Below are 23,695 nucleotides of genomic sequence, written 5' to 3' on the forward strand. Positions count from 1 at the left end.
AAAGATGGGAAAGGGATATATCCAGGCCTTTTCTGGGACTTAAGTATGTGAGTAAAAGCAGAGATAAAGAGGCAAAAGCAAGGAGGCTGACGAGTGAGGGTGGATGCTCTGAGGGGCCTCAAGTTACTCTGTGAGGCTGTTAAATACAATGGCTGCCTGACCTTTTGTTCATCCCTGTGTCCAAGACAAGCCCTGGAGCCCTTCAAGGTTTGCTTTTTCTCTTCTTTTTTCTTTTTTTAAACCAACTGAGTCTATATAGGTAAAAAGATTTCTGTGCAAAAGATGCTTGAAATCCTCGTGAGGAAAAAATTGCACACACGTACACAGGGCTAAACAGAGGAGTTTTCCCACTGTCGGGAATTTGATTTAACCCAGCACAAAATAGGGGGAGGATTCCTGGGAAACAAGGTCTCCGTCTGGCTGGATCCTGTGTGCAGGGTTTCCTGGTGCAGGACCTGAAGAAGCCCATTCACTAAAATTTCCAATGTTCTTGGATCTGAGCAAGTCTGCTTTGTGAGCGCGCGTGAACACACACACACACACACACACACACACACACACACACACACACACACACACACACACACCAGTGCAGGCCCTTCTTCCTGAGTGAGGCAGGACAGAGCACAGCTGGGGCCAGGACAGAAGACCAGCATCTGCCATTTTGCCAACACCAGCTCAGCTCCCAGACAGCAGAGACAGCCCCCGTCATACCTCCTGCCAAGTGTCTCTGTGTAGTCCCAACAGCAGCGACAAGGGGATGGCCACACTGGTGAGGACAACCAGAGGAACTACTTCATCTAATCTGTGGTCCTGGATCTACATGAGACTTAGAAGGTCTAACGTGTATTTGGCAGGCATTCGGGGGACCACTGAGCAGGATGCAGGCAGATAAGGTGCCAGGAGGAGCTGGGAAGCAGCAGTCACAGTCACGCAGTGTGTTCAAACCAGCTGGCAGCCAAGCCTTGGACTCATCTGCGCTCCCATGTGTACGCACAGCTTTTACAGCTATCCTTTACTCAGATCCTGGTCTGGAGGGGGCGCTGTTCTATCAACTTCCAGGAAGATCACTCTGCTCTCAAAGGAACAGGGGGGTCACGTAAACTGAGAAAAACACAAAATATCCTGAAAGCAAAATTTCTTCCTGTTTCTGCTGTTCTTGCCTCCTATCTCAACTTCACAGTTCTTCCTGGGGCTTCCTTTAGTTACATTGTTCGTTCTTGTTCAAAGTTTACACTTCCGGCCGGGGGTAAAACATTCCTTTGATGCCCAGCCTGACCCTTCCAGGCTTCTGGACTGCACCCATTAGCAGGAAAAGGGCTGCTCCACAGTCTCGCTAATGATGATAAGCTGAATTGGCTCAAAATGTAACAAATTTGGTAGCCGTATCCCGTCAGCCTTCTAAACCAGAGGAGAGGGAGTTCCCCATTCTCCAAAGAGGTGGGGATGTGGGCAAGTTCTCCTTAAACACTCCTTAGAGAATGTGGGTATCTCTGCAGCTCCTTAGACTTAAGGGGAATTAAAAAATAGGGAAAAGGAGCCACAGGATGAGATTGTAACTGAATAGCAGCAGGCAGACGACAGCTAGCAAAACAGACAGGAAACTGCTAAAGCAGCAATGGGGAGAACGTGAGAGGCGAAGCGTCTTGGTTATGGCTCTTCTTGCTGTGCCACAAGCGGCCTAGGGGAGAGGGAGGTTTTATTTTGTTTTTAATTCACTTTTCATCCCAATCACAGCCCTCCCCTCTCTTCCCAGTGTCCCTTCACATACCCCTCCTTCCAAACTCCCTCCCTTCTCCTCTGAGAAGGGGGGCAGCCCCCTGCCCTGGGTACCAACCCACCCTGGCACATCAAGTCACTGCAGGACTAAGTGCATACCTTCCCACAGAGGCCAGACAAGGCAGTCCACTTAGGGGAACAGGATCCACAGGCTTCCCTCACTCCAGTTGTGGGGGACCTGCATGAAGAGTATGCTAGCTGCACTTCCACTGCATAGATGCAGGGGTCCTAGGTCCAGCCCATGTGTGTTCAGTTTCTGAGGTCCCCCAAGGGTCCAGGTTAGTTGACTCTCTTGACCTTCTTATGGAGTCCCTATCCTCTTAGGGACCCTCAATTCTTCCCCAAATTCTCCCACAAGACTTCCCTAGCTCCAGCTAATGTTTGGCTGTGGGTCTCTCTCTGCATCTGCTTTGGTCAGCTACTGGATGGAGCCTCTCGGAACACAGTTATGCTAGGCTCTTGTTGGCAAGCACAATGGAGTATCATTAATAGTGTCAGGGATTGGTCCTTGCCCATAGGATGGGTCTCAGTTCGGGTCAGTCGTTGGTTGGCCATTCCTCAGACTCTGCTCCGTCTTTGTCCCTACACTTCTTGTAGGCAGGACAGATTTGGGGTGGCATGTTTTGTGAGTGGTGTCCTTATTCCTCCTTAGTCCTGCCTGGCTATAGGAGATGTCCACTTCAAATCCCCCACTGCTAGGGCTCTCATCTAAGCTCACCCACATACACTCCCTGGAGCCTCCCCCATCCCAGATCCCTGGCATGTCCTAGAAATGCCCCCGCCCCACCCACTGCTGATTTCTGTTCATAAGCCCAGCCCTCTCCTGGCTCTCCCTACACCTGAACCCCCACCCTGTCCCCACCCCTGTCCCTTCTCCCTGCCAGTACCTCCCTCCATCCACCTCTGATGCCTATTTTATCCCTTGTGAGTGAGATTCAAGCGTCCTCCCTTGGGCCCTCCTTTTATTTGCTTTTGGGTCTGTTGTTCTGTAACACAGTTCTCCTATACTTTATGGCAAACATCTGCTAATAAGTGAGTGCACACCATGGGTGTCTTTCTCATCTGGGTGACCTCACTCAGGGTAACGCTTTCTAGTTCAATCCATTTGCCTGCAAAATTCATGATGTCTTTGATTTTAATGAAAGGGGCTCGCAGTTCCCAGGTACAGTCCCTCATGATGGGAAAGGCACAGGATCTGAACGGGGCTGTTGGCCACACCCCAGTCACAGCAAAGGGGGGATGCACACCAGAGATCGGCTCATTCCCTCCTTTTCACTCAGTGCATGGAGTTGTTCGTCCCAGCCGTGGAGGGCTTCCACACCCTCCCGTTCTAGGCTCCCGAGAGTCATTCTGCTCCCACCTGAATGGAGTGGTTGTCTCATCTGTTTTTCCAGCCTGAATTCTTCCTGCTCATTCTCCTCGGAGTGGGTGGTGGCCTCTACCCCCCCCCTTCCCTCAGCCACTGTCCTAGGCTTTTTGCTTCCCTGATGGACCCCATCTTTAGGCTCCCCTAGTCACATTCTAATCTCCACAAGCGAAAGCCACAAGATCAGGCACAGCACCTACTTTGTCCCAAGATGAGTTTTGACCATCTCTAACCTAGTAGAACTCTCACGTGGCCTCCGAATTTATACAGATGTCAAACTCTTAGACCTACAGAGGCCGTCAGTTCACAGACATGATTGAAGCGGCTGGGTAGTGACACACTAGAGCAGGCAGGACAGCAGTGAATTAGAGACCAGAGCCCACGGGAGAAGACAATCACCCTGAGCCTGCTGTCACCACGAGGGAACAAAGCAAGGCCCTCCCGTCCCAGAGGCATAGGCTTCTCTGAACCTTCTTGATCTTTTTTTAAAAAGCTTGAACCATTTACACATTAACTGTACCCCCCACACACACAGCAGCAAGCTCGTGCTTTCACTCAGGTCATATGAATGGATGGACTTCCTCAAGCTCCCACTCCCTCTGCCCACAGAGCTGGCTGGCCAGTGGCCATGTGGTAGCCAAAACCTCAGACCTGCCACCCTGACCACAAGTAGCCAATCCCAACCACAGTGCACCACACAGATGGTTTCCACATGCCACTCCGAGGAAGAGATCCAGCTCTGCTCACTCTTCTGTCTGCGGGTTCCGTGGGATGGGCCTGTCGTGGAGGTGTCTTTCTCCCGTGGCATGGCCAGGTCTCCCTCCCCCATCCCCCTGGAGCTGAAGTGCTTGTTCCTCAGCTGCATCAGCTAACAGCGTTAAACTTGTAAGCGAAGGGTGTTGGGTGTACCTGGAAGAGAATGGGGGACAAGAGACACGAAGAAGGACGCCAAGACAAGAGTCTGATCAAGGCGACAATTTTATTTTTCCCCAAGGCTGAATTTATACCATAACATGGGTAACAGAGGGAGGTGGGAAGTAAGAAACATTTACGCAGGCCAAGGGCACAATATTCGTGTGGTCGGGGAATCGGCTGATGTCAGAAAGGTCACAGGTTTGTCATATTATTAGTCAGCAGGATGTTGGTTTTTCAGAAAGGTTACAGGTCATCACACTGGGTATCTTGACGTATCATATTATTATTCATTTTGATCACTAGATTTGTATTAGTCTACTGCAGCTGGCTGGGGGTTTTCCATGAACCCAGTCATACTTAATGCTAACCATAATAATAACATCAATAATGGAGGGCTTCGAGGGCATCGCTCCCGACATAAACTCATCTTCCTCGTAAGAGAACTCCTCACTCGAGGCCGCTCTCCTTAAACACACCCAGTGCTTATTAATGTTCTTTAGTGCTGGTGAGCATGGAGGCCCGGCGCTTTCTTTAGCTTGCTGAGCTAGAAGGAGCACCTAACCCAGAGCTCCTGCAGTTCAGGGAAGCTCATCGGTCATTCCCGTCAGGAATTCGCCTTCCTTTGCTCCCTGCAGATGTGGATCCCAGCAGCACACCCAGCAATGCCTCTGCAGATAGTCTCCTCAGAGCCGGTGACAGACCCCCCCCCATTCCCCATTCCCTATTCAGTCTCTTCTGCATAAAGCATCCCTTCTGGAAGTGTGAAACCACCTAGGACCCTCATGTCACCGTCCGTCCCCCACACGGGCTATTAAGGTCTCAACCCCTTCCTGTTCTAGGTCCTCGTGAAGCCAGAAGGTTCATCTTCCTTTTGCTCTACTGGACTACTTCAGTGAAGTGTAGAGAATACGTTTGTATGTGGTGGGGAAGGGAAGGAAACCCTCAAGAAATAAGACGGCCCACAGGGCTGGAATGGTATCTCAGTTTGGAAGATCACGCAGCTCTCCCAAACAACCCGCCTAGATTCCCAGCACCACCTGAAGGTTCACAATCGTCTGAAACTCCAGTCCGAGGAGAGCCGATGTCTACCTCCCGCAGGCACCAGGCACGCATGTGGTACATATATGCAGAAAAAGATACACATCCATGTAAAATAAATACAATTTAAAAACCCCTCTGACTGTAACACCCTCCCTGCATCACAGAGCACCCAAAGCCATATGGGGAGGGGAAGTTTGACCATGGCTTTATCCCTATGGAGCTCTTGCTAGGCACCTTTATGTCCTCACATCTCTAGAGCTGGATTCCAAGCCTGGGTTTAGGTGTCAGATATCACACATGGGTTCTCCTGTTAGCTCATGGGCCAGCTGAGCTGTCTCCCCTGCCCTTACAGTAACTAATCCTTGTTAACATTTTTATATCAGTGTTAGTCTGTTATGCCTGTGCCTTGAACCTGCCATTCATGGACAGAAGACTGTGTTGCTCCTCTGTTTAAGAATTCAGTGAGACTGGGCAGTGCTGGCACACACCGTTGATCCCAGGACTTGGGAGACAAAGGCCGTCTCAGAGGATCTGAGTGGGAAGCCAGCCTGGACAGCCAGGGCTACACAGAGACCCTGACTCAAAAAGAAAACGATGCCCTCTTTCGTGTGTTCTTTATTAGAGTTGCTTAGCATATTAATTGTGTGGAATTTTTATTTTCCTTACCCAGAACTACCCCCATTGAGTCAGGACCGCTTATGTCGTACATGCCTGTGTTCCCAGTGATAAACAGAAGGCCTGACGTATAAGCTTCCACAATGCTTGCTGGAGTCAGCTGGATTCTGCTTGCATGGCCAATGAGAAATATAGTAGCATCATTTTTTATGACCTCTTCTTTCAGGATGGGGGAGGAAGGGATGGCATTAGCACTATCCAAAAAGTCTCACAGGGCACAACTTCAAAGATCTCTTCCTCTTACACTGTTATTGGCCCAAGGAATTCCAGCATTGCCCCTGAGTTTGCATAAGTCTGCCTAGCTCTGAGAAACCCTGTACACTGTTCTCTGGGCACAATGAGTCAGGAAATGAAGTGGGGATGCTTGCAGGGAATCTGTGACCTTAGCCATCCAGTGACTGAAGGGAAAGTCCTCAATTCCAGTGCGAAGAATCTCTTTGATGCTGCTTCCAGCACATGCTGTGGTGGTCTATAGACAGGAGCTCTCAGAAAGCTCCAGCCGACAAAGGGCCTTTCAATGCCCTTCCCATCACCATATCACACCCAGCAAGAGTCTGGTGACAGGGTCATCGTCTCATAGGATAAGAAGATGTCTATTCACTGGGAGAGGGAGTGCACGGGATGTTCTACTAGAAAACATCCCAGGCATGAAGCCAGGAAACGGCTTCAGGTAGCAGGCTGGGAGTTTTGACAGGCACCTGAAAAGCACCTTGGAGCCTTCCAGGAGAAGTTTCACTTACCAGCAATGCCTTTTCAATCAGGAGAAGCCTACAAAACAGCCCTAACCATTTAGCTAACATCACAGAGAAAGGAAAAATCAAACCCAGACTTAGCCTTCCAAAGCCCCACTTTGAACAAATGAATTACCAAATGCTAATTATTGATACCCTTGCCTGTGTACTCCGGCTCTTCTGTCCCGAGAGGCTCACAGAACTCTGTTAAAAATTACTTTGGCTTATTTTGTTCCCTCTTCGAAGTAGGACTGAAGCATCCACTCTTTGGTCTTCCCTCCTTTTGAACTTCATGTGGTCCATGAGTTGCATCATGGGTATTCCAAGCTCTTTGCCTAATACCCACTTATCAGTGACTTCACACCATGTGTGTTCTTTTGTGACTGAGTTACCTCACTCAGGATGACATTTTTCATATCCATCCATTTGCCTGTGAATTTCATGAAGTCATTGTTTTTGATAGCTGAGTAGTACTCCATTGTGTAGATGTACCACATTTTCTGTATTCATTCCTCTGTTGAGGGACATCTGGGTTCTTTCTAGTTTCTGACTAGTATAAATAGCTATGAACATAGTGAAGCATGTGTCTTTGTTATATTTTGGAACATCTTTTGGGTATATGCCCAGAAGTGATATAGCTGGGTTCTCAGGTAGCACTATGTCCAATCTACCTGAGGAACCATCACACTGATTTCCAGAATGGTTGTACCAGCTTGCAATCCCATCAGAATGGAGAAGTGTTCCTCTTTCTTCACATCCTTGCCAGCATCTGCTTTCACCTGAGTTTTTGATCTTAGCCATTCTGATGAGTGTGAAGTGGAATCTCAGGGTTGTTTTGATTTGCATTTCCCAATGACTAGGGATGGTGAACATTTCTTTAGGTGCTTCTCAGCCATTCGAGTTTCCTCAGTTGAGAATTCTCTGTTTAGCTATATTCACCATTTTTTTAATAGGGTAATTTGATATTTTGGGTTCTAATTTCTTGAGTTCTTTGTATATATTGGATATTAGCCCTCTATCAGATCTAGGATTGGTAAAGATCTTTTCCCAATCTGTTGGTTGCCGTTTTGTCCTAATGACAGTGTCCTTTGCCTTACAGAAACTTTGTAGTTTTATGAGGTCCCATTTGTCGATTCTTGATCTTAGAACAAACCCATTGGTGTTTTGTTCAGGACATTTTCCCCAGTACTCAAGTGTTGTTTCCCCAGTACCATGTGGCTTTCCCCCACTTTCTCTTCTATTCGATTGAGTATATCTGGTTTTATGTGGAGGTCCTCAATTCGCTTGGACTTGAGCTTTGTACAGAGAGAAAAGAATGGTCAATTTGCATTCGTCTATATGCTGACCTCCAGTTGAAGCAGCACCATGTGTTGAAAATGCTTTCTTTTATTCACTGGATGGTTTTAGCTCCTTTGTCAAAGATCAAGTGACCATAGGTGTGTGGATCCATTTCTGGGTCTTCAGTTCTATTCCATTAATCAATGTGCCTGTCTCTGTGCCAATACCATGCAGTTTTTATGACTATTGCTCTGTAGTGCAGTTTGAGGTCAGGGATGGTAATTCCCCCAGATGTTCTTTCATGGTTGAAAATAATCAAGGGAGGTAGAAGGTGGGAGGGACTTAGGAGGAACAGAGGAGGGGGAGGGGAAAGAGGAACAGAACCAGGAGTGGGAGGAGAAGGAGGTGATGGACTGAGGGTCAGGACAGTGTACAGAGGCGTTCAGCAATGGGGGATAGGGAACTGGGGGTAGCAACCAGAAAGTCCCAGATACCATGAATGCAAGAGCCTCCCAGGACCCCGTGGGATGACATCAGCTGACCACACAAAGGGGAGGGAGAACTTACAGAGACCACATCCAGAGGTTAGGCATGGCTCCCTACCCGTTGAGGGATGGAGCCACCCACCCATCTCCAAAATTTTAACCCAGAATTGCTCCTGTCTAAAGGAAATACGTGACAAAGAGTAGAGCAGAGACTGAAGGAAAGGCTGCCCCACCTGGGGATCGATCCCACATGCAGACACCAAACCCAGACACTATTGCTGATGCCAAGAAGTGCTTGCTGACAGGATCCAGATACATCTGTCTCCTGAGAGGCTTGGCAAGAGCCTGACCAATACAGATGAGGATGCTTGAGCCAACCATCAGACTGATCACGGGGACCCCAATGGAGGAGTTAGGGGAAGGGCTGAAGGAGCTGAAGGGGCCTTATCTGACATCAGTGGGAGGGGAGGCTCTTGGTCCTGTGAAGGCTTGATGTCCCAGAGTAGAGGAAGGCTAGGGTGGTGAGGCTGGTGTGGGTGGGTAGGTGGGGGAGCGCCCTCACTGAAGCAGGGGTTGGGGGAGGGGATAGGGGGTTTGCAGAGAGGGAAACCAGGAAGGGGGATACCATTTGAAATGTAAATAAATAAAGTATCCAATTTAAAAGAAAAAAGAATTACTCTGGCTAATGATGGCAGAATAATAACTGCACTAACAGTTCCTGTTACTTCTCCTGTCACTAAGAAGTCCTGTCAATAAGGTCTAAAGCAGCATTGAGACAGGAGCTTTATCCAAAACCCACATCAGATACACGTCTAAGATACAGAGGGCCACATAGGTGGGCTAGAAGATTCCACTAGGGTGAGCTCAGCTAAGTCCTATCCCGATCTCTGTGATGGGAGCCGCCAGGTTCCCTGTGAGTCTTCAGAATGGCTCCAGGTGAGTGTCCGCTGTGCCTCCCACTCCTCCTTCAGGGTTTCCTGCCCTCCATCAGTTGCTGTTGTCTTTCACCTGCTCAACTGGAGGGTAAGGGGGTGAGTTTTTCAGTTCGTGGCAACTCATGAAGGATTTGGGGTTCTCTTTCTATTAATTACTTTTCTTGTTGTTGTGATAAAGTGAAATCACTTCAAGAAGGGAAGGGCTTCTTTTAGCTCACAGTGTGAAGGTGCAGCCCACTATGGTAGGGGAGGCACGGTGCTGACAGTGGCTCCAGCTACAGCACTGGTCACACCTCATCCTGTCAGTGTGCACGATGAACGATGAACGCTGGGGCTCAGTTCACAGGACCCCGCCCACAGGGTGGCACCACCCCAATGGGGTTTCGTCTTCCCTTATAAGTTAAACTTCTCAGAAAACACCCTTGAAGGCACATCTAGACACGTGTCTGCTGGTGATTCTGCATCCCATCGAGGTGCTGGCAGAGAGCAGCATACATCTCTGTTGCAGAAACAGAGGGCGGAATCTTCTGTGTGGGAAGACAAGCTTGAAAGCCTGAGGTAGCATTATAAGCGCTCACTGCCCAGAATCTCAATTCTGACTCTCAGGAATACCAGATGGTCACACGCCTTTGTTCTCTGAAAGTTGGTTCTGCTGTGGTCAGGGTAAGGGAACAGGGAGGCAGCATCACTTTCTGACAGGTCCTCTCAGGGCTGGTGTCTGGTCCACCATGTTTACTGCTCATCGCCTGTACCCCTGAAGTCTTTGCTATGGTAGTGAAGCCATAAAACGATAAAGCTCCCATTGCTCTGGGACCACGAATGAACATCAACAGGCACCATTTCCAGGCGACTGCAAGTTAGACCCGTCTTTAAGGTAAAAACAAGCCTTTGTTTTTAAACACAGGGTTTGGAGTTCGGTACAAGTGCTGGAGTTCAGACCCCAGCACCCACATAACAAACTGGGCATCTACCACACACCATAAGTCCTGTGCACACCTCTAGTTGTGAACAAGATGGAGACAAGGGGGTCATGGGGCTTGCTGACTTCCAGCCTTGCTGAGAAAACATGATTCCAGGATCAGGAAGAGCCTGCCTCGAAGTCATGTGTGGAATGTGGTTCAGGAAGACATCTGATAATCCCTTCTGGCCTCTGTAAATACACAAGTCTATACACGCGCACACACAAATATGCACATGAGTGCACATCCATACATATGCGCCTGTGCATTATTCTCTCTCTCTCTCTCTCTCTCTCTCTCTCTCTCTCTCTCTCTCACACACACACACACACACACACACACATACAGAGACACACACAAATATGCACATGAGTGTACATCTATACATATGCACCTGTGCATGTGCGCACACACACACACACACACACACACACACACACACACACACGAGAATAAATAAATAAAACGTGTAGTTAATTAACATTAAGTCAAGGTCAGCAGCACCACAGTGTCTGCCTGTCTGAAGCTTCCTGGCATGATTACTCTGTCAGGCAGCCAGAGGCGTCTGTGCTTAGGAACAAGGGGCAACCGTCTAGCACCCACCGCGCTTGGGCTACTTAGAGAGCGAGTTCGTGATCGCAGCGTGAGAGAATGAGGACCGTGGTACTCAGCAGAGCGTGAGAGGATACTTGTTTGTAACAAGACAGAGCTGAGACAAGCAGGCAGAGCTGGGGACTTGAGTGTTGGGTGACACATGTGTTTGCCATTACACCCATGATCCCCACGGACCGCATGTGCCCCGGTTATTGGCTTGGACTTTGCAAGTTTGTAAATACGGGACCTGTAAGCCCAGTGCAGAGTAACTGTATTAGCACGAGCCGTGCTGATTCATCCCCAGGGTGCTGACGCCGAGAGGCAATGGGTAAGAACTGGGGCCAAGTGAGAAGTGGCTGGTGTTTGTGTATTGCATGGGAGTGTGTGTGCACTTACATGATTGTGGGTGCACTATTAATGAGGGCACATGTGCACATGTGTGTATGTGCATGGGAGTGTCGTTCCTCAGGTGCTGTCCACCTTTTATAACACCAGGTCTCTAGGTTAAGCCAGCAGCCCCGGGTTCCTGAGTTTCCATCTCTCTAAGGCTGGAATTACCATCACCCGCCAACACACTGACTTTTCTTTATGCTGGTGGATGGAGTAGTTTAAAGTGATCCACACACAGTGTCCAATATCATTGGATCAAATCATGGAGTGTGAATTGAGGGTTTTTTTCCCCTTTTTCTTATCAGATATTTTCTTTATTTGCATTTCAAATGTTATCCCCTTTCCCAGTTTCCCTTCCAGAAACTTCCCCCATCCCACCCACACACTCCCTCCTGCCTCCCTGCCCTGGCATTCCCCTACACTGGGGCATCGAGCCATCACAAAACCAAAGGCCTCTCCTCTCATTGATGCTCAACAAGGCCATCCTCTGCTACATATACAGCTGGAGTCATGGGTCCCTCCATGTGTACTCTTTGGTTTGTGGTTTAGTCCCTGGGAGCTCTGGGGGGTCTGGTTGGTTGGTATTGTTGTTCTTCCTATGGGGTATCAAACCCCTTCAGCTCCTTCAGACCTTTCTCTAACTCCTCTGTTGGGGACCCCATTCTCAGTCCAATGGTTGGCTACAAGCATCCGCCTCTGTATTTGTCAGGCTCTGACAGAACCTCTCAAGAGACAGGCTCCTGTCAGCATGCACTTCTTGGCATCCTCAATAGTGACTGGGTTTGGTGACTTCACCAACCCTACATCTGATAGAGGGCTAATATCCAAAGAAGTTACACACCTGACATTTTCGTGTGGGCTATAGCGACTGAACCCAGGGCCTCACAGTTTACTGGCTGACTCATCTTCTCACCGTAGATTAGGTTTTAAGGGAAATTAACACTTTCCCCTGGTGGGACATTCTTACTCTCATGGGTAGTCCCATGGAAGCCCCAGCAAACTTAATGAGAAATGCAGAGGGACGAAGCTTAAGAAGTCAGGGGATGGGGGCTACGGGGTGCAGAGGAACGGAAGTCAGTGGATGGGGGCTATGGGGTGCAGAGGAACGGAAGTCAGGGGATGGGGACTACGGGGTGCAGAGGAGCGGAAGTCAGGGGATAGGGACTAGGGGGTGCAGAGGAACAGAACTCAGGGGATGGGGACTACGGGGTGCAGAGAAACGGAAGTCAGGATGGGGACTACCGGGTACAGAGGAACAGAAGTCAGGGGATGGGGACTATGGGGTGCAGAGGAACAGGAGGAAGGGAGGTATGTTTAGACATAGAAATTTGGATGAACGGAGGAGGTGGTCTCACCAAGATGAGCATGCACAGGAGAAGTGAGGCTGGTGGGGCGGATGACTGGCAGCCCTTAGCTCACCTGAGCTTCTTCAGCCGAGAGCGCATGCTCTGAAGAGCCAGAGCACAGTCTTACTGTGGAGGCTGTTCTGTCAGCAGACCTCTGCTCCAGCTGTTCCCTCCTGCTTGTCCTGTGGGAGCCCAGCCACAAAGGAGACCTGGCTCTCCTCTACCTTCCCCTTCTCCTCTGCCTCCTCTCCTATGCCCCGGCATTACCTCTTTTCTTATAACTGTCCATGAGTTATCTCTACAACTCATTTTTAAAAAACACAAGAAACCCTCTAGCCTTGATATCAGGAGTTACAACCTGTGCCTCAAGTCAGATCTGGCCGGAGGTCCCCAGTAAGCCAAGTTAAAAAGCCAAATTAAACGTTAAAAACGGTAAAGAGAAACACGCTCATTGGGGCCACACTGAGAAGAGGGACAAAGAGAGCTCACAAACCCGAGCCCATCCTCAGGACCTTGAAGTGACATCAAAGTTAAATAGAGGACCAAAGGTTCTCAATCTAAGCCATCCAGGCCCTGGGTGGTTTCACAGGTTAGAACTGTGTGAAATCTCTTTCTGGTTGCCCCCCTTTCCTTCTCCAGTGTGGGGTTCCTGGGGAAATTCCCACTTTGGGGATCCATTGTTTCAGAAGTGTGATAGTCAGACTGAGAGACATGGGTGTCTCTAGAATACCTTCATTTCTGCCGGCCGTACACTCATCTTCCCGCGAGGGATCATCCTCAGAACAGGGGCTGTTTATCCTCTTCTCTGTAATCCCTCCTATTTAGACTTCATTTCCTAAGCATGGCTTGCAGAGATCTTCAACGTTATGATTTATTCAGGGGTAATTCCACGTTTAGAAGACGGTGATTTGCCGGTGTCTGATTAGATGAGGACCCAGACAGGGAGCATGACATGAATCAGCGTCTGTGTAATTCCCAGGTAACAACTCAATCAAACAAACCCATCAGAGTGCATTTCTAATGAGGTTGGGGCACAGCACACGAGGGAACGTTTGTGACTGGGAGAGAGAGAGGGCGTAAATCAGACGCTGGGCTGGCCGACTGTGGACTGGCTGGAAAGAGACAGCACTTATGGGGACCTCGTGACTGGTTGCTTTGAATGTGTGCAACCCTTTTGTTCCATTGCTAGCCTGAGACCCTCTGGCGGGCCTGCCTCTGGCTCACCAAAGGGAACTGCCACATGTTCCGGAAACCAAATGTGGTCCCCAGACATCAGTTCGGACCACAGTCCCCCATCGTTTCCTTCAGTCTCCTAACTGGCCTTCCTTATTTCTCCTTTCAGAACAGACTGAGCTGTGCTCTGCCAGACTCATGTGCTGAAACAACGATGTGACAGAATTTGGAACAGGGCTTTGGAGAAGCTAAATGAGGTAGCCAGACGTAGCAGTGCACACCTTTATCCAAGCACTTGGCATGCAGAAGCAGGCAGATCTCTCTGCGAGTCTGAGGCCGCCCAGGTCTACGCGGTGAGTTCCAAGACAGCCAGAGATCCACAATAAATAAATATAAATAAATAAATAAATAAATAAATAAATAAATAAATAAATAAATGAATTAAATAAGTTATGTACTGAGCCATCTCACCATCCCTTCATGCCCTTTAGGGATGTTATGCAAAATTGTAAATCTTTGCAAGAGTTGTACATCTCTAGTCTGTTTCCATACCTTATTTTATTTTGAGGGAGAAAATACCACAGTGGACTTCAGGCAAGGCTGTGACGCATGACTCGGTGCATGACCGATGTGAGAGGGCCCAGTCCACTGTTAGCTGTGGCACGCTGGGCAGTTAGTTGGTCCTGCATGCTTCAGGCAAGCAGGCAGAGCAAAGCACAAGGAGTGAGCAGAGGGAGCAGCACTCTGCCTGCCCATTCCCCCTCCAGATTCCTTCTGAGCTCCTGCGCTGGCTTCCCTCAGTGATGGAGGATGACCTGGGAGTTGTAAGCAGAAAGAAACCCTTTCCTCTCCAAGCTGCTGGTGGTCCTAGTGTTTCCTCTCTCATGGAAACCTAACTAAGATGCGACATCCTTAGTTCCTACCTCAAAGATCTACAGTCTTTACTGAAGCGTGAGCTGTACCTCCATAGCTTCCTGCACAGCCTGCTGTAAATGAAGGCACAGTGTGGAGGACTCAGTCCATTAGAGGGCACCTGAAAGCTACTGCACTTTGGGCTGAGAAGCTTTCTGGAACATTAAAGCTCGTGTTACTCCATAACTCTTGCACTCTGCTGGCCTGAAAAGCCAGTGTGATGAGTACTGGTCAAGTACTCATGCGGACGAATCAGGGAGAAAGTTCTTTGGGTGACCATATTTGACCATGGAATCGCTTCTGGGACACTCTCTGCGGTTTGCGCATTGTTTCCCAATAGGTTTTAAGGTTTCTACCCTAGAGACTTCTGTGGGTAAGAGACCTTGCCATTAAGGCCTCGCTCCAATCACTCCAGTGTGAAATGTTTCCTCCTTACTTGCACTAATCTCTTTAACAATTGCAGGTGATTTTTCCACACCTTGGCCTCCCTGCCCACAATTTAACCCAGCCTGAGCTTGGCTTCTATAATGGTCCTGTCTATCAGCAGTCTGGTCTTCTTAGCCCATGCTAAACTCAACCGCCTGCAGAGACTGCTACAGTGTTTACAGCATTCTAGTGCTTCTCTAGGGCTTAGCTCCAGGGTTTCTCCCACAAACCAATTCCAAAGGCCTCTGACAACACGGTACAGGCAACAGCCCCAGTGCTCAGCCCCAGTTCTCTGAGCTAGCACCTTGCGAGTGAGTGGGTTTATTTCGGCTCACAGTGCATCACGGAGGAGAAGGTATGGTGGTGGGAGAGCCTCACGGCTGTCAGTGGGAGTGAGGGGCACTGATCACATCAAGTCGGCAGTGCGGAAGCAGAGTCAACATGGCTTCATGGTCAGACTGGGAGTCCGGTGATTTCTGACCGTTAGACTATTCTCCATGTCTGAGGGACTTGAAAACTTTACAGAAGACAAGATCTCCCCTTGCAGTTTGGGACCTAGGAGATGAGCAACCTCACAGAGTAAATTAGAGTGTTGTATCCAAAGAGAGTGAGTCATGCCAGAGCATAGAAAAGGCAAACTGAATAGAGCGGGTCAAGACTTTGGAGTGTACACTTCTCCTGAGCTCGAATCAACCATGCATGGACATTGTCTGGCTCTGACTAAGGACTTGATAGCCTTCTCTCTGAGGTTGGCACCAACTAGGTCTCTACGTGCTCAGTAAGAGTGGGCGGGGGGAGTAGACTAGAGTTTATCCATCACACCAGAAACACACCTACTTCTCTCCCTTAATTCTCACTCTGGAGACTGTCCCAGGTAGGAACGCAGCGTTTGCAAGGCCCCTGTGATAGCCCACTGCCTACGAGAAGAATTAAGTCTGATAATGCTTCCCTTTTCACTGTCGGTTGCCTCTTCCCAGAACAAACTTCAGCATGACACTGGAATCTGGGTTTTACTTGTTAGTGCCCTGGTGCACACTTACATTGCACACCCTTACATTGCACACACTTACATCACACACATTTACATTGCACACACTTAAATCACACACACACACTTACATTGCACACCCTTACATTGCACACACTTACATCACACACATTTACATTGCACACACTTAAATCACACACACACACTTACATTGCACACCTTTACATTGCACACCCTTCCTTACATTTCACACACTTACATTGCACACACTTACATTGTACACATCTACATCACACACTTATACTGCATACACCTACATTGCACACACTTACATGGCACACACTTACATGGCACACACATGGCACACACTTACATGGCACACACATTGCACACACTTACACTGCTTACACTTACACTGCATTTTTCTACACCAAGCAGGGTGCATGCTGATGTCTGCAGACTCTTGGAATGGGAGACCAACAGAGGGGTGTGAGGACAGTGAGCGGGAACTGTAGGAGCCAGACGCTGGCAAAGTTCAGGGCTCCCAGGAAGTGCATACAGAGGCTCTCTGCACGGAACTGTCCCAGGGACAAGGAGATGTGCAAAGCCCTGGCTCACAACTGAGGAAACCCAGCCAGGATGAGTGGGAGTGGCCTGGGCTCCCTCTCCACTGCTTGTATCCCTGCTTCATCTCTGTGTGCCCATTTGCCTCATGTTCTCTAGGGGCTGTGTTTCTCAGAATCAATCCTTCCTGCAGGCTTTTTTCCTCCTTTGTCCCTCTGAGTAGTGGGCCAGGAAACACAGGCAACAGACTTACTGGTAAAATAACGTGAAAACCATGATGTTCCCTCTCTGCATCCTCTGCAACAACAACATTAACTCTTATTTGATTCTTCGGAATGTGTCCAAGCTTTTTAACTTCCTTAAAACAAGCAACACTTCCAACAAACGCTCAGCCCTTGGGGTGTTCAAAGGACTGCAGGGAACATTTCCTCCCCAGAGGAACTTCTGATCTGGGTGAGAGAAGCACACAAGGATGCTAGTTTAAAAGAACCCAGTTTCTGGCAACACATATGGTCTGAAGACACATGCGAGCTGTGTGTCACTGGGGAAACTCAGTTTCCTTTTCTGTAAAACGGGGCATGATGCAATAAACCTTAGGGAATAACTGTGGGAGTGAATGTGTCAGCAAATGTCTGTGAGGGAGAACTGGATAAGTGTTTCTTAAAGTATTGAACTGACAGGTACACATAGAATACAACATGTGTACATAAAATATGACATGTATACACACAATATCACATGTATACAAACAATATAACATATACATACAATATGACATATATACATAGAATATGATACGTGTACATAGAATATAGCGTGTATACATACAATATGACATGTATACATACAATATGATGTATATACATACATTAGGACCTGTATAATACAATATGACATGTATACATACAGTATGATGTATATAAATACAATAGGACCTGTATACATACAAAATCACATGTATACATGCACTATAATGTGTATACATACAATAAGACCTGTATACATATAATAGGACCTGTATACATTCAAGATCACACGTGTATACATATAATATCACACATGTATATATACTATCACATGCATGTACACAATATGGTAAACATATCTCAGGTCTTTTACTTGTCAAGTTGGATGTATCTTCTTTTATGTTCTTGAAAGAACAATAAATGCCACTGGACGCTGCTGAGGGATTTTAAAGCAGGAATCCTTAAAGCATGATGGAGTTCATATTACACAAGAAGAGTAAAAGCTAACAAGCTGAGTTGCGAGCATCTTACTGTTTTCCATAACACACGAGTGAAATCCATGCAGTCGCATACCTGTATCATGATAGATGTGTGCACAGGGAAGAAGTGAAAGGGGAAGATCCTGTGCTAATAAAGCACAGCTGATGTGTGCCTTCGTAAGGCTTCCGTCGTGGCTTTCATGCTATCTGAGGACCAGGGGTAAGGAATGGCTAGATTTCTCTTATGCACGCCTATATTATCTTGATTTGTCTGATGAAGTAAAATTACTATTTTTACTTGGGAAGCTGTCAAACAGGGGGAAAGAACCACTTTCAAGACTGATGATGTAGCTCAGCTGTTAGAGTGATTGCCTAATGTGCACAAACATCTGATTTGATCTACAGCACTGTAAAAGAAAGAAATCTGGGTGTTATACTGAATGCCTGTAATCAGTAGGTAGAGGCAGGAGGATCATAAGTTCAAGGTCATCGTCAACTTAGAGCAAGCAGGAGGCCAGACTAGGCTACATTTGCATTCTTTGCTGTGTACAACACAAGTAGGGTTTTTAATGAATGCGTGTGTGTGTGTGTATGTGTGTATTGTGCGTGCGTAGGCACAGGTTGTGTGTGCAGGTACAGTGTGTGTATGTGGAGAACAGATGTTAACGCTGGGTATCTTCCTCATTCCCACCTTCAGATACAGACAGGTCTCTGACTTGAACCCAGAGATCGTCAGTTCAGCTAGTCTGTCTAGCTAGTACACTCCAGCCATCCCCTATTCCTGCCCCCCACACACTAGGGTCACAGGCAGGCTTCCACGTCTTTCCAGCCTTACACATGGGTTCTAGGAACCCGAGCTCCGTTCTCATCCTTGTGCTGCAAGCATTTTGCCAGCTGAGTTATCACCTCAGCCCCACACCAGTGTCTTCAAACATTAGCTTAATGGGAATCACCTCTTCTTTAAAAGTTACACAAACTTAGCGGAGAGCACTCCTGACACTGCCATCCCTATTAAAAGGTTGGACTCTGTTAGGTTTCCAAGTCTGACAAGGTCACTGGATTATCAAGTGTTGTGCTTCTTCCTATGCCAGCCTTTACTCATCAGTATTTTTAGTAGGAGAACATATTTTTCCCCAGACATTTGTGGGACCATGAAAGGCACCCTGATTCCTGGTTGAGCAAAGGATTGAAACCCCGGTGACCTTGAAAGGGACAGTTGGCGTTTCCCTTGACTCCCAGGAAACCAGGCTTGTCACTAGCCCACAGCCCTCCATAGATTTGTGACCATCAGTCAAGTAAGGGCAATGAATGCCCCAATCCCCTCCACAGGTAGAGGATGTGACCACAGGTCAAGTAGGCTCTAGACAGATCTCCATTATAATGAGGTACCTAAATGCCTGGAGGCTTAGCCAATCACCTTTTCTTCCCAGACACTCCTCCCTGCAAAAGGTATTTAAGCTCAGGTCCACTCTGAGAAGTGGGGTATGGTTTTATTCATCCACTTTCTGCCATGACAATAAAGGCCTTAAACCATGGACTGTGTCTTTTCATTGGGATCCACTGTGGAGAGCCACAGAGAAGGTCTTCACCTACAGAGCCACCATCTAATCTTCCGTAGAAGACCTCTCTGTGCTCCCAGCAGCTGCTGCCATAGTCAAGCCAAAGACTCTCCCTGAGGGACCAGCCAGAACTCCCCTCTTTCCCCCTCAGCCCCAGGCTAGATCCAGCCTGCTGGGGGGGAAGGGGGACACTCCATTCTCAGCTCTTCCACAGCATCCTGACGGTGCTTGGATGCCCAAGAGCCTGAGAACCAGACAGCCCTGGCCTTCTTGCAGGCCTGGGAACCCCCGAGCCAGTTCCGGCTGTGTCCCATGCCTCAGACTGTGTTCCCCCTCTCCTGGAGCAGTGTCCTGTGGCTGCCCTATGGACCAGCATGCTGTGGTGACATGGGGTAAGTGTGGTCAAACTTCCCATGTCCTGCCTCCCCGAGTGGCAGAAGCCTGTGGTGGAGCGGACACAGGGCCCGAATAAACCTACAGACATTCACATTTATGTTAAAAAACAAAAACAAAAGCTAGGCACAGCATGGTCTCTCTTCCATGGTTTCCTTTGTTCCTCAGGGAAGCCTCCGTCCTCTCTCCTCTTGTCTTCCTCTTAGTGACATCCTGTCCCGGATGCTTTGCTTCTTGGTTATTTTTCTTCAGGTGGAGAGCTGCCTGTGATCTCTCTGCTTTGATCAGGACCAGGAGTTTCATCTTGTTCTTTGTCGAATCCTTGAAGGTCAGCCTTCTTCTTTAAGTCATCTGTGGGGTGATGTCTGCCATCTGAAGATCGCTGACGTTCAAAGTCAGCTTAACTGTCCTTTGTTTGGAATCCTTTTTCCCCCTTACCTAGGAGTGAGTGAGTGTGTGCGTGTGTGTGTGTGCCTGTGTCTATGTGTGTGTCTATGTGTGTGTGTACCTGTGTGTCTCTGTGTCTGTGTGTGTGTCTATGTGTGTGTGTGTGCCTGTGTGTCTGTGTGTCTGTGTGTGTGCCTGTGTGTGAGTGTGTGTGTGCGTGCGTGTGTGCGTGTGTGTGTGTGTGTCTATGTGTGTGTGTACCTGTGTGTCTCTGTGTCTGTGTGTGTGTCTATGTGTGTGTGTGTGCCTGTGTGTGAGTGTGTGTGTGCCTGTGTGTCTGTGTGTCTGTGTGTGTGCCTGTGTGTGAGTGTGTGTGTGCCTGTGTGTCTGTCTGTGTGTCTATGTGTGCCTGTGTGTGTGCTTGTGTGTGAGTGTGTGTCTGTGTGTGCCTGTGTGTGTGTGCCTGTGTGTCAGTGTGTGTATGCCTGTGTGTCTGTGTGTCTGTGTGTGTGACTGTGTGTGTGTGCCTGTGTGTCTGTGTATGTGACTGTGTGTGTGTGTACCTGTGTGTCTGTGTGTCTGTGTGTGTGAGTGTGTCTATGTGTGTGTCTATGTGTGTGTGTCTGTGTGTGTGTGTCTATGTGTGTGAGTGTGTGTGTGTGTGAGCGTGTCTATGTGTGTGTGACTATGTGTGTGCCTGTGTGTGAGTGTGTGTCTGTGTGTGTGAGTGTGTGTGTGAGAGAGTGTGTATGTCTGTGTGTCTGTGTGTGTGCCTGTGTGTGTGTGTGTGTGTGTGTTTCTTTTTTCATTTTTCTCCTTCTTTTACATCCTGGAGCTAGAAATTTCTTCAAAACAAAGCAGGCTGACTGTATCCTGACCAAACTTGTCTCTGTACTGGAACTCAGCGCTGACCCAGCCCCAGCCATTGATTTTGGGCAGCACCAGAAGGCAAAGTGCTCCTTGTGTCAGCTTCTGATCTGTTGAGTCTCACACATCGCCACCTCCAGTCTTTGACCCAAGGCCTGACAGCCTGGGGGAGCTGAAACATGAGGACATGAAACATGGCAAGCACGGGAAGGCGGGTAGAGGTAATGTGGACATCCTCGTTGGTGTGGTACCTGTAGGAATGCTGCTGCTGTACTATATAACTCTGTTGTTTCTTAAAATCATCAAGATAGCCTCCAGTAATTGAGGCTGAGTCCTACTGACTAATTTAATCAGCTTTAGCACAACCACTGGCCACTTAGCCCTAATCTACTTTCTAGGCTAGATTGGCTATTTCCCAGCTATACTATCCTGTCTTGAGTCTCCCATGGGCTTCTGTTGCTAGTCTGTCCTCGGAGCCCACTTCTCTTAGCCACGTGCTACTGGTCCATCATCTAATGAAGACCTCCTGTTCCCCGTCTCCTTTCTCCTTGCCTATCTCTAGCGGTTCCTACCTGGGAACCCCCAGCCTACTGAAGCCCCACCTACCTCTATTCTTCCCAGTAATTGGCTGTAACTGCTTTTATTTAACCAATAGCTTTAAGCTGGCGAGGAAAGTTTACACAACAAAGGCTGGTGTACGTGGGAATTCACTCATTTGAGGGCAATGTGACCTTGGGGTTCAGAATTTCACATCTGTATACTCAGCAGCACCAGACCAACCCTCAACAGAATGCCTTTAGGCAAACCTCTCTCACTTGCAGGCTCAAGACTTAAAGAGACGTCTTGCTTGGCCTTATTTCCTCCAGCCAGGTCCTACCTCCCACACTGCACCAATGGCGGGCGACAAAACATGAGCCTGCGGGAGAGACTTCATTTTCAAACCGCACCACCAGGCTAGAGTTTGCAAACGTCTCCTCCACTCACACCAGATCTCTATTTCATCATGGTTTCCACTTCTTGGAATGTTTGCTTTGCGTCTTGATGAATTCTGTTTTAACTTAGATCAACGCCCAGTTCTTGACCAGGACTCGGCTCCCATTCTTCCATCCACTGGAGACTTTCATCTGCATGATGTACTCCCAAGATATGCCTTCGCCCCTCTTGCGTATCGTTCTCCGCCGTCCGTTGGTCGCTTGCTTGTTTTTAGATCACCAGCAGTATTCAGCAGTCATGTCTCAGACTCCGTTCCAAGAGCACACCTCCGTCTCCTGGCACCCAGAGGTACTCACATGAACTCTACGAGGTAGCGCTCTCATGACTCCATTCAGATGAGGAAGCTGAGCTCGATGACTCTAACCTGCCTGTTCCTCTCCGTACAGCTCCTCTCCACTGTGTTCTCTTCCTCTGTGCGCTCCCTGTGCTTAACTCAGCAGCAGTCAGGGGATCTACCACACGTCCTCCCACCAAGCCGTTGGCAGAAGTTTTCCTCCCATGATCCTTAAGTGTTTTCTTGGAAGACGCCCCCTGCGCTTGATTAAATGACATGTCTCGGAAAAGGAGGACATTGACTTAGCTACTCAGGTGAAGGGAAGGGCGTGGGGGGCAGAGAAGCACCAGTCTGCGTGAAGGGAGGCTGATTTGTGATGTCAGCCGCATGGCTGGCATGGAGAGCCTCTGTGAGAAGAGATGAGACCTGAGCAAGCCTAACCTGAGTGTCAGGAGAGGGAAAGTGTCTCTCTGACTGCAGCAAATTCCTCCCGAGTTCCACTGGTGCCTAAAGGAAGGCTCTTTGCACTGTTCTGTGTGCTGGCTTACAATAAGGGTGTGGAGAGATCATAGTAACCCTAATTCTTCACTACGTCTTAAGGGCCCTTTGGTAAGAATACTGTAGGGGTGAAAGGACTTGAGCCCTAAAGAGGGATGGAAGAGAGAAGGCCAGTTGACACTATGTATCAGCTATGTATCAGTCAAGTGAGACAGCTACTGTGACAGACAGCTGGGATGGATCAACTTAAAAAGTGGAAAGTTCCTGCCCCTAGAGCCCTTGCAGGCTTGGCTGCTGTGTCATGTGGATGTCAGTAGGGGGCAGAGAGGAGAGAGGCTGTCTGTGCTCAGTGTTCTGACCTATGGGCATCTGAATGATTAACATTCACTGAAAAAAGTGAGCCTGAGACCACCACCAGTCTGGCACCAGAGAGCCTGGGCAGGGGACTAGTTCAAGATGACAACCAGTCCTTCCAGGTAGGCCTGGGCAGGCTCCTGGGACAGGAAGCAAGCCAGAGACTGCAGGCCCCAGGCAGGAGTGAGCCCGAGACAAATGGTCACTCAAGTGGGCCAGTAGAGGAGCTAGCCTGAGATGAACACTAGTCTGGCGCCCTCCAGGCCTAGGGGCTGGAGGCAGAACATGCCCAAGACGACTCCTGTCCCAGGCCATATTGCACAAGCAGGGCATAGCACGCCTCAGATGACCTCAGACCCTGAGCAAGCCCCGGGCACCACTAAGAGGAGCGAGTGAGTGGTGGAGAAATGAAAGAGAAGGCGAAGAGAAGGAAGTGGGCGCAGTGAAAAGAGACAGAACTGAAGACTCGAGGGTCGTGAGGAACAGCCTGATGTGAGTAGCCAGTGATGCCACCTCAGACCATGGTGGGGTGGTCCTGGCCTGTGCTGCCACCAAGTGGTCACATCTGGGTCTGTGACCCTTCAGCAG

At 48.7% G+C, this 23,695-nt stretch overlaps 1 non-coding gene across 1 annotated transcript; it reads left to right on the plus strand.

Moving 5' to 3' along the window:
* The first annotated feature begins 23,016 nt into the window (after positions 1-23,016).
* On the plus strand, positions 23,017-23,144 carry LOC120101305 (small nucleolar RNA SNORA17). The gene has a single exon (XR_005501680.1). It is a non-coding gene; the product is annotated as a small nucleolar RNA SNORA17 (small nucleolar RNA).
* The last annotated feature ends 551 nt before the right edge of the window (positions 23,145-23,695 follow it).

Source organism: Rattus norvegicus, chromosome 2, assembly GCF_036323735.1.
Source record: "Rattus norvegicus strain BN/NHsdMcwi chromosome 2, GRCr8, whole genome shotgun sequence".
NCBI lineage: Eukaryota > Metazoa > Chordata > Mammalia > Rodentia > Muridae > Rattus > Rattus norvegicus.